We start from the raw sequence: 15,977 nt of genomic DNA on the forward strand, positions 1-15,977 counted from the left end.
AAAGGAAGATTTCTGCATATTTGCTTGTTTGAGTGAAGAATGTCGCAGGAAGGATACAAAAGATCTGATGACTGGTTACTCTGGGAAGAGAAAATGGGTTGCTTGAGAAATGATAAAAGAAAGACTTTTCACTCTATCCACCATTTTTTATTTATTTGTTTGAATTATATCATTATCATTTTTTTAATAAATGAAATTTAAATTTAAAAAAATAGATTAGCATTCCCTGCTAGAGTGGTTTAGGGATCTACCCGTCAATTAAATTTAGGGCTTTCTGATGCTCTCACTTCCAAAAGATAACCCATACCTAAAGTAAATACATTTTAGGCCAGACCCATAATCCACCATGACCTATTTGAGGGATTCAAAAAGGTGTTTCAGGGGCTGGCCCGGTAGCGCAAGTGGTCAAGTGCGCGCGCTCCACTGCAGCGGCCCAGGGTTCACGGGTTCAGATCCCAGGCGTGCACCAACGCGCCACTTGTTAAGCCATGCTGTGGCGGCATCCCATATAAAGCGGACAAGATGGGCACGGATGTTAGCCCGGGGCCAGTCTTCTTCAGCAAAAAGGAGGATTGGCATTGGATGTTAGCTCAGGGCTGGTCTTGCTCACAAAAAAAAAAAAAAAAAAAAAGGTGTTTCAAACACAGTAATTTTAAAACTGAACTAATTGTGGTTCTCCTCTCTCCCCCCATAATCTGTAGTTGCTTTCCCATTTCAGAACATCTACTTCTCTCAGTACTTAAGATTTTATTTTTTCTTCTAAGATAGCAGCTGACTCCTCTTCACCTTTATCACTCCCCCTCCCTGCACCCGCCACATCTAATCAGGTTAGTTTCACCTCAGAAATGTTTGTCAGTGCTGTCCCTTTTTCTTCGTAGCTACTAACACTACTTCTTGCTTAATATTCCTGTCTCCAGGCTCTCCCCTTTCCAGTCTGCCCTTTGTACCCCATGTCACTTGAAACCCCAGACCCCCTTGAAATCATGAATAATTCGCACTGCACACAAGATAATGTTTCAAATACTATTGTTAACCGCAACAACTTGGCCTAACCCTGGTTGAGTTGTTCATTAACTACAATTTATGTTTTCTTTCAATAGCTGCTTATAAAAGGAGCTAAGAAAAAGAAAAAAAGATAATATTTATTCTACTCACCATGTCACAGTCTGGCTCCAAACCACTCCCCTCACAGACACAATTAGCCTTATGCAAATATTCCTGGGCACGTTATGCATGTTCATGCCTTTGCTCATACCTTCCCCTTTACTAGGTATTATGCCTTTCCCCCTACTTGTCTCCCTGATAAATTCTTACCTATTCATTCCTCAAACCTCAGTTCACATGGTACGTACTTCAAGAACCCTTTCCAGGCAGAATTAACTGCTGCCTCCTCTAACTTGCATATAACTCTTATTATTTTATTATAGCACTTATTAAATTGTATTGTAATTTTTGTGTGTGTAGGTAGGTATCTCCTTAAAAGGTAATCCTCTCCTTAGGTTCACAGTATTAGTTAATGCCAGTTGCTATAGCAAACCTACCCAGAAATGTATAATAGCTCAAACATGAAATAAGTGTATTTCTCAGTAACATAAAGTCCAAGAAGGTTCCTGATTTGCAAATGGCCCTCCTGTGAGTAATGTTTCAGGCTCCATCCATCTTGTGATTCCACCGTCCTCAATACTTGGTTTTCAAGGTTGCCATGCTCACCTCAGTCAGTTCAGCAGGTGGATAAAGCATGGAAGGGATCTTGCATGGGAGGTTTTCATGGACCAGGTCTTCTGTTGCATTGGCTGTAAATTCAGTCATGTGCCGCCACTGACTGTGGGGAGGCCAGGAAATATGGTTTAACTTCGTGCCCAGGAAAAAGAGGAAACAGATTTGATGATAGGCTAGCCATTCTCTGACACAGGCCAATACCAGATTCATCTTCATATCCCAGTCCATGGCACATAGAAGGCACTGAATATTTATCCTACATGTAGTAAATATCTACAAAGAGGTGAGTAGATGAACAGATGAATGAGAAAGAGAAAATGAAGTAATGAGTTTCCATGCCCCTTTTCAGTGTTCCCTTTTTTCCATTCTGCCAGTGATTTACAAAATTTAATTTATAAACCAACTAATTTCTGAGCAATTTTTTTAAGATGCTCTTATTGAAAATATGATAGTATTTCATATAATTTGCTCATGACACCAAAGGAAAACAAACATTACCTTACTACTTCTTCAGAAAGTATCCTTGACAATAATGAATTTCCCCCATCACACTCCAGCCCTAGGCCAAGTGAATGAAAGGAGTAGAGACAGTAGGTGGTTCACTGAGTCTTCGATCTCAGAAATTTGGGAATCACAGTACTGGTTTATCAGTTATCACAGAATCATGGATATTAGATCTATACCTAATTTATAGATTAAGAATATTCAGTCCTTGGAAGTTTTTCATGTTTTTTTTTGGTGAGGAAGACTCACCTTGAGCTAACGTCTGTTGCCGATCTTCCTCTTTTTGCAGAAGAGGATTGGCACTGAGCTAACATCTGTGCCAGTCTTCCTCTATTTTGTATGTGGGATGACAACACAGCATGGCTTGAGCCATGTATAGGTCCACACCCAGGATTCAAACCTGCAAACCCCAGGCTGTCGAAGTGGAGCGCACAAACTTAACCACTACACCGCCAGGCCAGCCCCCCAGCCCTTGGAAGTTAACTACCACCTATCTGCCATGAACAGGCCACTTTTTGTGTGTGTGTGTGTGAGGAAGATCAGCCCTGAGCTAACATCCATGCCAATCCTCCTTTTTTTGCTGAGGAAGACCAGCCCTGAGCTAACATCTATTGCCAATCCTCCTCCTTTTTTTCCCTTTTTCTCCCCAAAGCCCCAGTAGATAGTTGTATGTCATAGTTGCACATCCTTCTAGTTGCTGTATGTGTGACGCCGCCTTAGCATGGCCGGACAAGCGGTGCATCAGTGCGCGCCCGGGATCTGAACCCAGGCCGCCAGTAGTGGAGTGCATGCACTTAACCGCTAAGCCACGGGGCCGGCCCACAGACCCCATATTTTAAGCTTTTCATTAAAGTATGCAAACAGAAAAAGTGTACATTTCATCAATGTGCAACATCTGAGTTTTTACAAACTGAGCAAGTATAGTCAGCATTCAGATCAAAGACCAACAATGTCAGTGCCCCAAAGCCTCCGCCATGCCAGCATCCTGTCACTACCCCCCCTCAGCTGAATACTCTCTTAGATTCATGGAGTGAATTGATGCCAAGGATCTCAACATTGTCTGAATTCCATTTAATTTTTGTTTTACGGCATTCTGATTAAGTTAAATTAAGTATGGGAATCTATCTGTTTTAAGGTTTGGGGGAAAACTAACACTTTTAAGGTTTGGGGGAAAACTAACACAAGAATCAAAAACAGACACACTCTTTAAAAATGACTTAGTAAATAATCTTTTCTCAAAATATAAACTCTGGCCCGGTGGCCTAGCAGTGAAGTTCGGCACACTCTGCTTCAGCGGCCCAGGTTCAGATCCCCGGCACAGACCTCCACCACTCTTTGGCGGCCGTGCTGTCACAGCAACCCACCTACAAAATAGAAGAAGATTGACACAGATGTTAGCTCAGGGCAAATCTTCCCCAGCAAAAAAATATATATATATAAATTCTAATTATGCTAAAATCTGAATAAAACATTTAATTTAGTGGTGACCATGGTTTCCAGTTTCCATTTTTAGTAAGTCAGTAAAACCCAATTGTTTCAAACATTAACCAGAATACTCATTGTTAAGCAGAAGTTCCATAAACAGAAGGTTAAAATCTACTTAAGTCCCCAAGTATTTGATGTCCAGTTGATCTTGTCTACTTGCCAATTTTGAAAAAAACAGACTAGAGCTAGAGATAATACCCACTGAGAACACTGGTACAAACTAGAAAGTTAGCAAGGTTTTTCAGTAAGGATTTGATTCTGGATGTAACTTTCAGGAATTTTCTACTGAACTAAGTTTAATTTCTGGAAGAAAAGTCAATCCGACAGCTTTTGTTGATTGTTCTAAATTTTGTAAGACAGCCATCCTTAAAAAGTCTACTCGATCACTGAAGTGGCAGATCTAGCTAAATGCTCTACCTGATGAATGGGAAGGCCACAGCTGCAGTTCCTCTGATCTTTAGCAAAGCACCTCTGATGTCATTTCCTTTTCTCCTCCTGCCTATGTGAAGTGAATTTTAACACAGTTTTTATGCAAATTAAAGCATTAACCACCCAGGTGACTGGAGAATTAGAATTTCTGATCCCCTCACTTAACAAATCTTATTGCCGTCAGCCTAGAAAATATCAAAGGAAACCAGTACTGAGTTCTGGCGTGAAGAGTGAGAGGGGAATAATAAAGGAGGCACTGCAAGCACATAGACAGATAAGATAGATTGCAAAAAGAATGGTTCTCCAAATGAGTTTTTATAGATTAAAAAAAAAAGATTGGGGTTCTGTTTGTAAAGGCATTCTATGTGTGATTGTTCGTAAGACTGTCCATAAGATATGATACACAACCACACCCACGTATTTTTCTAGTTGCTGGAAATATACCTCCTGGAATTATTTTCATATAACATTGAATACTTTCATTAACAGGTTGCAGCATGTTTAACCAAACAAAAGAGATGATTTCTAACATCTCTTTAATACCTCACCATTGGTGCAACTATAATATAGTGTTTGCAATATATAAAGCATACACTTGGAGACTATAAAAGCATAATAGTTCTTAATGTCAGTATTAATGCCTCTCAAAAATAGTCACTCCCATTACACTAGTATCTCACGTTCTTGTATCTTACATCTATTACATTTTTAGCGGATTTTTTAAAAGGCTTTACAGTTTCAATATTTAATATTAAGGATTTGATTGGCTTTTATTTTTTTGGCAAAGGAGAAATGCTTCTAAGTTATAGTCATTTCAGTTTTCTTAAATACTGTTATTTAAGAGTTGAGTTTTGTCAAATATATCTTTGCAGTATCTAGAGAGATGATCTTACTAGTTTTCTCCATAGCTTTATTATTATTTTCAGGGATCTTATAATATTGAAATACCCTTGCATTTTTTGAATAAACTTTATTTGGTCATGATGCTATCATTTTTAAATATGCTTTTGGATTCTATTTGTTAATATTTTAGTTAAGATTTTTATAACAATATTCATTAGTGAAATTGGGTAGTAGTTTTCATTTTGTGCAACCTTTGTCAGGTTTGGAATTTATAAATTTTTCTTCTTTTTCTAGACTCTGGGATAGGTTAAGTAGTAGTGAAATTATCTGATCTTTAAATGTCTGGTAGAATTATCTTGTGAAAATACTGAGCCCTTAGTTACTAATGACAATTACACATCTTTTTAGTGGAGCTTCATTATTGCTTATTGGTAATAGAATCCTGTGAGTTAAGCTTAATGCAGATAACTTTAAGCTTATTTCTGTGTACTTCATTTTGTGTATTTTCTCTTTTTTTTTATTAAATGTTTATATAGGTTTATCTTGTATTCTTTTTTTTTTTTTTGGTGAGGAAGATTGGCCCTGAGCTAACATCTGTTGCCAATCCTCCTTTTTCTTCCCCCCCCGCCCAAAGTGCCAGTAGATAGTTGTATGTCATAGTTGCACATCCTTCTAGTTGCTGTATGTGGGACGTGGCCTCAGCATGGCCGGAGAAGCGGTGCGTTGGTACGCGCCTGGGATCCGAACCCGGGCCGCCAGTAGTGGAGCGTGCGCACTTAACCACTAAGCCACGGGGCCGGCCCCTCCTCTTTTTCCTTGAGTAAGATTGTCGCTGAGCTAACATCTGTGCCAGTCTTCCTCTATTTTTTATGTGGGACGTGGCTTGATGAGTGGTGTTTAGGTCCACGCCCAGGATCCAAACCCGCAAACCCCGGGCCGCCGAAATGGAGCACACGAACTTAACCGCTATGCCACCAGGCCAGCCCTGTGTATTCTGTTTTTACTACAAGATTAGACTAAAGAAGTTGTGTAATCTGTGTTACTACAGTCAGATCACTTTGTTAAAAGAAAAGTTTACTTATTATGACTTCCAGAATCTGAAAACCAAACTTGCAAGTATATTTAGGTATATCATTAGCTAGGCTCATCAAGATCTCAAGGAAGAGATATACAGAATTACTTTTGATAGTATGGGTTTGTTGTGCAGAAACATACAGGCAAATGACGTACATAGTTAGCTAAAGAGGTGAAGGTGGTTGCCTCTATGGAGAAAAAATTAAACAGGCTGGGGCAGTAACAGTAACAAATCTTGGAGGACTGTTTGATTCCTTGCTACATCTTGATTTTCCCATTTTAGGTATTTATTAATTTTCCACTCCGAAAAAATTAGAATTAGTTTTTCCCCCCTCCGACTTATGGGCACCATTCCTAGCTCCCAACCTTCCATTGTCATAATTTTGGTTAGATCAGTATTCACTGGTTACATTATTATGTCTACAGACACAATTTACAGCTGAACCTTGTAGGAAACTGCTTACTTTTCCTTTCCTGCTTTCCCTACTTTCCTGCAGTTAATAATTGTTTTATTTTGTTATTTGGATAGTTTTCTATGTACTTATCGTTAATTCAACTCTGATTCTATAAATCTGCTCTCGGGATGTATAAGTGTATCAGGGATTCTCTCCTTGCATCTTCTGGAAGAACCTCCTCACAGCCTCCGAATTCGCTGCAGTCTGGACTGGTTTCCTCCAGGCCTGAAAATACCGCCATCCCAGAATTCCTTTCACACTCACGTGGGGCTTCCCTTTACCTCTTATCAGTCCTGGATCTCCTATTTCCTATACCCCATAATTTTCTTTCTTGGTAGTCCTTCTTTTTTGGTGGAACCATTTTCAATAGCTTTCTGAGAAAGAGTACTGTTTTGAGACCTTACACGTCTAAAAATGTCTTTTTTAAATCTAACTTGATTTAAGGTTCATTGGATATAGATTCTAAATTGAAAGTCTTTTTCCTTCTCGGTTTTCTATGCAAGATTTCATTGCCTTCTAGTTACAATATTACAATTGAGAAATCTGAAGCCGTTCTATCCTTGAACTTTTTTTTTGTCACCTGTTTTGTTTTGGGGTTTTTTATTGTCATCCACTATGTTCTGAAATTTCACAATGAGGTACCTTGGTTTATGGTGCTGGAGCCTTGATAGGCCTTTTCAGTCTGGAAACATGTGTCCTTCAGTTCTAGCAATTTTTCTGGAAGTTGCTCATTGATTATTTTTTTCTCACATGTTTTGTTCTGTTTCATTCACTAAAACTGCCATTATTTTATTAGAACTCCTAGACTCGTCCTCTGACTTTTTTTTTTTCCTCCTATTTTCCATCTCCTTGCCTTTTTGCTATACTTTCTGGGAGGTTTTTATCAACTTTGTCTCTTAATCCTATTGAGGTTTTCATTTCTCTTCTCACATTTCTGATATTTGAGAGCTCTTTTTGCTCCCTGACTGTTCCTTTTATACAATCCTATTCTTGTTTCCTAGTTGCCATTTCTTATCTCTCTGAGGACATCACAGGTTTTGGGGGTTTTTTTTTTTTGGAAATTTTCTTCCCCATAATTTGTTGCCTCCTAATTCCTCTGTTTGTTTGTTTTTATTCACTCTCTTAAGTGTGAGAGGCTTTCTTCACAAGTCTAGTAATCCTTCTTGTCTTTATGATACTGATTGTCTTCTAAGGGAGACTACAGAGCTATCTGGGAGCTCTGAAAATGTGAGGAGGGCTTTCATAGGGAGCCTCACTGAAGGGTAATCTAGATGAATTATTTAGTTGGAGAACTTCCAACATTGGTATCTTAGAGTCTTTCTTCCTGAGCTGGTAAAATTCCCCAGAAAAGACTGGTCTAATCTTCATGTAGGCTAAAGGGCTGGCTGCCAGCACTGTGGGAGCCGAGTGTGGCAAGGCAGCTTGCCAATCTGCGTGTATTCGTGTAATCTTCCAGCTTTTGGTATATTGTCGCTACTTCCATCTGTGCCTGTGTTTTACCTTCTTCAAAGATTAAATCTCCAAAATAAACACATGGATAAGGAGACCAGATTAGCAGATTAACAGTGGTTACCAGAGGGGAAGGGGGTGCAGGAGAGGGCGAAAGAGGTAAAGGGGCACATGTGTATGGTGACGGATAAAAACTAGACTTTTGGGGGTAAGCAAGATGCAGTCTATACAGAAACTGACATATAATAATGTACACCTGAAATTACACAATGTTATAAACTAATATGACCTCAAAATAATTTTTAAAAAAAAGATTAAATCTCCAGTCTTCTCTTTAGTGGGGTTGGGGTGCTTACCAGGCTGCTCAAAATGGGAAGGGAATCGGAGGATCTGAAGGTTTGTTAAACAGACTTTCAACCAATCCTTCTTATTTTAGCCACCCCTCCCCTTCACCCTCTACTTCCACGTTCCTGGTGCCCCGAATCCTGAGACTTTGGAGAATTCTGCAGTGTAAATCCGATTGGTTCTCAGCTTTCACCACTTCTGGCTTAGGCTTGTTTTCTCATGTCCCATCAGTCACTTATCACTCATCTGTCTTCTTTCCTTTTTTTTTTTTTTTTTTGTGAGGAAGATCGACCCTGAGCTGACATCTGCCAATCCTCCTCTTTTTGCTGAGGAAGACTGGCCCTGGGCCAACATCCATGCCCATCTTCCTCCACTTTATATGGGACGCCGCCACAGCATGGCTTGACAAGTGGTGCGTCGGTGCACGCCCGGGATCCGAACCAGCGAACCCCGGGCTGCTGAAGCAGAGCACACGCACTTAACTGCTTGCAACACCGGGCCGGCCCCTCATCTGTCTTCTTTCTAGCCTCTAAAATTTTGATGATGTGGTCTATTCTCTTCATCCCTGTGAGTTTATGTCATTTTTTAAAAATCCTTTTATGGTAATTTTACTGGTGTTTTAGGAGGAAAAGAAGACAGACACAGGTGTTCAATCCACTGTCTTAAACCAAAAACTCTTGTTTAATTCCTAAATATTAAATACAAATGTGTAATTACATTTGCCCTATTCTTCCCTCCAAAAATCCATCGAGAAAGTTTAAAGTATTCCAAGCACATAAAAATTCAATACTATTTAGAATAGACAAAGAGAAAGATAATTAACCTCCTAAGCTAAATAAAATGGAGTTTAAACCATATTCCATCAGACATTTATTGCTATCTCCTGTGATTCAGTTATCTAAAATGTGAAGTGGAAAGATTAATAATACCTTCCCCATGGTAATGTATGGATTAAGTGTATAATACCTGTAAATCGCTGAAGACAGTGCCTGGCACAGAGAAAGTAATATCTTAATAATAGCTACAACTGAGTGCCAAGCACTGGGAATATACAGATGAGAATAAGACAAGAGTCTTGCCTTTCAGGAACTCATAGCCTTTTGAGGTAGAATGGTAAACAAATAAGAAAACAATGTCAACCCTGCAATAACAGAAATATAATCCAAAGTGCAAGAGTGATACAGAAGAAACAATGACTAGTACATAGGATTAAGTCTGTATGGTTCTAAGGATTCAAGGGGTACTTTGCAGAACAAATTATTTAGACTTAGCTCTTTGTTTAGCTGATTTATTTTTGGAATAGTTATAAATCTTCATGTAAATATAAACAGGACTTTGAAATAAAATATTTGTCATGCTTTAAAAATATTTATTATAATCAGTTTTGTTTATCAACAAAAACTAAAAATTAAAGGAAATAAAAGTATGCTAAATTTCTTATCTTACACAGGGGAAAATTGATAAAAACTCCTTTGTTCTTAAAATTTTTAATGAGAAAGAAAAAATAGGTTAAATATTGTTTCTTTTAAACTTTCAAATAACCACTACTAAAGTAAAATATTTACCATTGATTAAACATGTAACTTTGTGCCACCTACTACGCTAAGCACTTAAATTCTTGTCTTTGAATCTCCCAGCAACCCTTTGAGACACATTCACATTTTAATGAATAGCAAATATTGACAAGTTAAATAGTCGATGCAGTTTTCATACATCTACTTAAGTGTATATGGAGGAAAGAAATTGCAGTCCATATAACCAAAGGTGTCAGCAAGGAGGTCTAAAAACCAGAAAGTTTAAACTTTAATGACCAGAAGTAAGCCAGACATATTCATGGGAGGGGTAGGAGACATAAATAGAATGAAGACATAAATAGAATGAATTAACTACTCCATTAAAAGAACAAACTATCAGACTGAATCATAAAAAAACACTTTTTTAGGATGCTCAGTGTTATTGATGGAGAAAAACTGCCCAGCAAAAGGAAATTAAATGAATTATGATTCATTCATATGGTGGAATACTATGCAATCATTAAAAATCATGTTTTAGAAAAATATTTAATGATGTAGGAAAATACAGTATAGTAAGTGAAAAATTCAAAACTCAGATATTAAAACAATGTCACAGTTTTGTTTTTAAGATATAAATATGCAAATCAAAAATTTTTTTAAATTATATTCTTAAGAAATAAAAGCAGGGGCCGGCCCGGTGGCACAAGCGGTTGGGTGTGCGCACTCCACTGCCGTGGCCTGAGGTCTGCCGGTTCGGATCCCGGGCGTGCACCAACGCACCGCTTGTTAAGCCATGCTGTGGCGGCGTCCCATATAAAGTAGAGGAAAATGGGCACGGATGCTAGCCCAGGGCCAGTCTTCCTCAGAAAAAAGAGGAGGATTGGCATCGGATGTTAGCTCAGGGCTGGTCTTCCTAACAAAAAAGAAAGAAAAGCATGTGATCCAGCAATTCCACTTCCACTTCTGGGTATATATCCTGAAGAAATGAAATCGCTATCTGAAAGAGATACCTGCACCCCATGTTCACTGCAGCATTCTTTACAACATCCAAGATATAGAAACAACCTAAGTGTCCATCGATGAATGAATGGATAAAGCAGTTATGGTATATCTACATATAACAGAATATTATTCAGCCATAAAAAAAGAAAGAAATCCTGCCATTTGCAACAACATGGATGGACCTTGAGGGCATTACAGTAAGTGAAATAAGTGAGAGAAAGACAAATACTGTATGATCTCACTAATATGTGGAATCTAAAAACACCAAACTCAGAAATAGAGAACAGATTGGTGATTGCAAAAGGTGGGAGTGAGAGGTGGGGGTAAACAGGTGAAGGGGTCGGGTACAAACTCCCAGTTATAAGACAAATAAGTTCAGGGATGTGATGTACAGCATGGTGACTATAGTCAACAATACTGTATATTGTATATTTGGAAGATGCTAAGAGAGTCAATCTTAAAAGTTCTCATCACAAGGAAAATTTTTTAACTGTGTGGTGATGGATGTTAAATAAACTTATTGTGGTGATCATTACACAATATATATATCATCATTGCATTGTATACCTTAAACTAATACAATGTTATTTGTCAATTATATCTCAACAAAACTGGGGAAAAAATAGATCAAAAAAGAAAAGAAATTGCAGACATCATGACATCTCACTCCTAAATTCTTCAGCCTGCATTTCCTAAGAAAAAGGATATTCTACATTTACAATACTATTATCACATGTAAGAAAATGAACAATTCTCTAATATATTCCAGTATACAGTCTGTATTTAAATTTCCCCAGTTTTTCCTAAGAATGCCTTTTATTCCTGTTTTCATTTCTTTTTTTGATTCAGGATCCAATCAAGATTTATGCTTGCATTTCCTTATTATGTCTCTTCACCTTGTTTAAATTAGAACAGAATGTATGCTTCCCCCAACCCCAGCCATGACATTGACATTTCAGGAGTCTAAGCCAATTGTCTTGCAGACTGTCCCACATTCTGGATCTGCTTTGTCGTTTCCTCATGATTAGACTCCACTTAAACATTTTTGGCTGGAATGTGCCATTGTTGCTGTTCTGTTGTATCACATCAGGAAGTACATAATGTCAGGTTGTCCCACAATTGGTGGTACAGAGTTTGATCACTTGGTTAACGTGATGACCACAGCTCTCTTCATTGTTAAGGTTATTTCCCCTTATAATTAATAATCTGTGATTACTGGAGATTTTGTGCATGCCCTGCTTCCCAACAATCTTTCATCCCATGGGTTTAGCATCTATTGATGATACTTGCCTTAATCAATTAATATATTGAAGGTGGAAAAATTGGGGGTTTTTTTCTATTATTTCTTCCACTTTCTGTTTTTCTTTCTTTATTTCCTGACGTTCTTCTTAAAGAAGAGATTCTTCCCTCCTTTTTTTGAGTATCACTACAGATTTAGAATCTTTTTGTAATTCTGTGTTTTTTGTCCTTTTGACATAGCCCCATTAATCTTGAGCTCTTCGTTGCTATCTGACACAGGGTGTCTCAATATCACATTTTGCTTTCCCTGCTCCAGACCTGGAGCCAGCTATGTCTGTAAGAAGCCCTGGTTTCTTTGAATGGGAAATAGTATTTAGAAACAAAGAACTGAGTGTGAAGTGTGCTCATTATTACTGGAGTAACATTGCTTCTGGGCCTTTTTATAGACAGAGCTAGAAAAAAATGAAATGATGAGTTAATAATGATTCCTCAATTCAAATAAAAAATAACCCAAAACCATAATTTGGGGCTGGCCCCATGGCTTAGTGGTTACGTGCACGCACTCCGCTACTGGCGGCCTGGGTTCGGGTCCTGGGTGCGCACCGATGCACCACTTCTCCGGCCATGCTGAGGCCACGTCCCACATACAGCAACTGGAAGGATGTGCAACTATGACATACAACTATCTACTGGGGCTTTGGGGAGAAAATAAAAGGAGGAGGATTGGCAATAGATGTTAGCTCAGAGCTGATCTTCCTCACAAAAAAAAAGAAAAACATAATTTGTTTATTCCATATATATTTTTTCTTTATCCCGCAGTGAAAACCTTGGTTCTCGACATCAATTTATTTCATTTTTATACGATTGTACAATAAACACAAAATAGTTTCAGAAAAACAATAACCAATAACACTGCCAACAATAAACCTCTTAAATAAAGTTCAAGATTTCTTTTTTATTTATTGTGGTAACATTGGTTTATAACATTACATAAATTTCAGGTGTACATCATTATATTTCCATTTCTGTGTAGATTACATCATGTTCACCAACCAGTGAACTAATTACAATCCATCACCATACACATGTGCCTAATCACCCCTTTCGCCCTCCTCACTCCCCCATCCCCTCTGATAACCACCAATCCAATCTCTGTCTCTATGTGATTATTTGTTGTTGTTATCTTCTATTTATGAGTGAGATCATACAGTATTTGACTTTCTCCCTCTGACTTATTTTGCTTAACATAATACCCTCAGTGTCCATCCATGTTGTCACAAATGGCCAGATTTCATCGTTTCTTATGGCTGAGTAGTTTTCCATTGTGTATATATACACCACATCTTCTTTATCCATTCATCCCTTGCTAGGAACCTAAGTTGCTTCCAAGTCTTGGCTATTGTGAATAACACTGCAATGACCATAGGGGTGCGTGTATCTTTACGCATTCATGTTTTCACGTCCTTTGGATAAATACCCAGTAGTGGAATAGATGGATCATATGGTAGTTCTATTCTTAATTTTTTGATGACTCTCCATACTGTTTTCCATAGTGGCTGCACCAGTTTGCACTCCCACCAGCAGTGTATGAGAGTTCCCTTCTCTCCACATCCTCTCCAACACTTGTTTCCTGTCTTGTTAATTATAGCCATTCCGACATTCCGACGGGAGTGAGGTGATATCTCATTGTAGTTTTGATTTGCATTTCCATGATAGTGATGTTGAACATCTTTTCTTGTGCCTGTTGACCATCTGTATATTTTCTTTGGAGAGATGTCTATTCAGATCTTTTGCCCGTTTTTTAATCGGTTTGTTAGTTTTTTTGTTGTTGAGATGTATGAGTTCTTTAGATATTTTGGATATTAACCCCTTATCAAATATGTGGTTTGCAAATATCTTCTCCCAATTGTTAGGTTGTGTTTTCCTTTTGTTGATAGTTTCCTTTGCTGTGCAGAAGCTTTTTAGTTTGATGTAGTTCTGTTTGTTTGTTTTTTCTGTTGTTTCCCTTGCCCAGTCAGACATGGTACTTGAAGATATGCTGCTAAGACCAATGTTGGAGAGCATGCAGCCTGTGTTTTCTACTAGAAGTTTCCTGATTTCAGGTCTTACATTCAAGTCTTTAATCCATTTTGAGTTAATTTTTGTGTATGGTGTAAGGTAATGGTCTACTTTCTTTTGCATGTGACTCGCCAGTTTTTCCAACACCATTTATTGAAAAGACTTGCCTTTCTCCATTGTATGTTCTTGTCTCCCTGGTCGAAAATTAGCTGTCCATAGATACGTGGGTTTATTTCTGGGCTCTCAATTCTTTTCTATTGATCTGTGTGTCTCTTTTTGTGCCAATACTATGCTGTTTCGGTTACTATAGCTTTGTAGTATATTGTGAAATCAGGAAGTGTGATACCTCCAGCTTTGTTCTTTTTTCTTAGGATTCATTGGCTATTTGGGGTCTTTTGTTGTTCCATATAAATTTTAGGATTCTGTGTTCTAGTTTTGTGAAAAATGTTATTGGAACTTTGATAGAGATTGCATTGAATCTGTAGATTGCTTTAGGAAGTATGGACATTTTAATGATGTTAATTCTTCCAATCCAAGAGCACAGAATATCTTTCCATTTCTTTCTGTCTTCTATTTCTTTCAACCATGTTTTATACTTTTCAGTGTACAGATCTTTCACCTCTTTGGTTAACATTTATTCCTAAGTATTTTATTCTTTTTGTTGCAATTGTAAATGGGATCAGCTTCTCTTTTTTTTTTGGTGAAGAAGATCAACCCTGAGCTAACATCCATGCTAATCCTCCTCTTTTCGCTGAGGAAGACCGGCTCTGAGCTAACATCTCTTGCCAATCCTCCTCCTTTTTTTTTTTCCCCAAAGCCCCAGTAGATAGTTGTATGTCATAGTTGCACATCCTTCTAGTTGCTGTATGTGGGACGCGGCCTCAGCATGGCCAGAGAAGCCGTGCGTCGGTGCGTGCCCGGGATCCGAACCCGGGCCACCAGTAGCGGAGCACACGCACTTAACTGCTAAGCCACGGGGCCAGCCCGGGATCAGCTTCTTAATTTCTCTTTCTGCTGCTTTGTTGTTAGTGTATGGAAACACAACTGATTTTTGTATGTTGATTTTGTACCCTGCAGCTTTACCCTATTCATTTATTACTTCTAAAAAGTTTTTTGGTGGGTTGTTTAGGGTTTTCTATATATAAAATCATGTCATCTGCATATAGTGACGGTTTCACTTCTTCCATTCTGACTTGGATCCCTTTTATTTCTTTTTCTTGCCTGATTGCTCTGGCTAGGACTTCCAGTACTATGTTAAATAGGAGTGGTGAAAGTGGGCATCCTTGTCTGGTTCCTGTTCTTACAGGGATAGCTTTCAGTTTTTCTCCATGGAGAATGATCTTAGCTGTGGGTTTGTCATATATGGCCTTTATTATGTTGAGGTACTTTCCTTCTATACCCATTTTATTCAGAGTTTTTATCATAAAGGGATGCTGTATCTTGTCAAATGCTTTCTCTGTATCTATTGAGATGATCATGTGATTTTTATTCTTCATTTTGTTAATGTGGTGTATCATGTTGATTGATTTGTGGATGTTGAACCATCCCTGTGTTCCTGGAATAAATCCCACTTGATCATGGTGTGTGATCTTTTTAATGTATTGTTGTATTTGATTTGCTAGTATGTTGTTGAGGATTTTTGCATCGATGTTCATCAGTGATATTGGTCTGTAATTTTCTTTTTTTGTGTTGTCCTTGTCTGGTTTTGGTATCAGGGTAATGTTGGTTTTGTAGAATGAGTTTGGAAGCTTCCCCTCCTCTTCAATTTTTTGGAAGAGTTTGAGAAGGATAGGTCTTAAGTCTTCTTTGAATGTTTGGTAGAATTCACCAGGGAAGCCATCTGGTCCTGGACTTAAATTTT

The 15,977-nt window shown here is 38.2% G+C and overlaps 1 protein-coding gene across 2 annotated transcripts in view; it reads left to right on the plus strand.

Annotated features, from left to right (window-relative positions):
• Window positions 1-15,977, plus strand: part of LACTB2 (lactamase beta 2) — a 51,494-nt gene that overhangs the window by 14,185 nt on the left and 21,332 nt on the right. The gene's annotated exons all lie outside the window — the stretch shown is intronic.

This window comes from Ceratotherium simum, chromosome 31, assembly GCF_057802395.1.
Source record: "Ceratotherium simum simum isolate JZ-2026a chromosome 31, ASM5780239v1, whole genome shotgun sequence".
Taxonomy (NCBI): domain Eukaryota; kingdom Metazoa; phylum Chordata; class Mammalia; order Perissodactyla; family Rhinocerotidae; genus Ceratotherium; species Ceratotherium simum.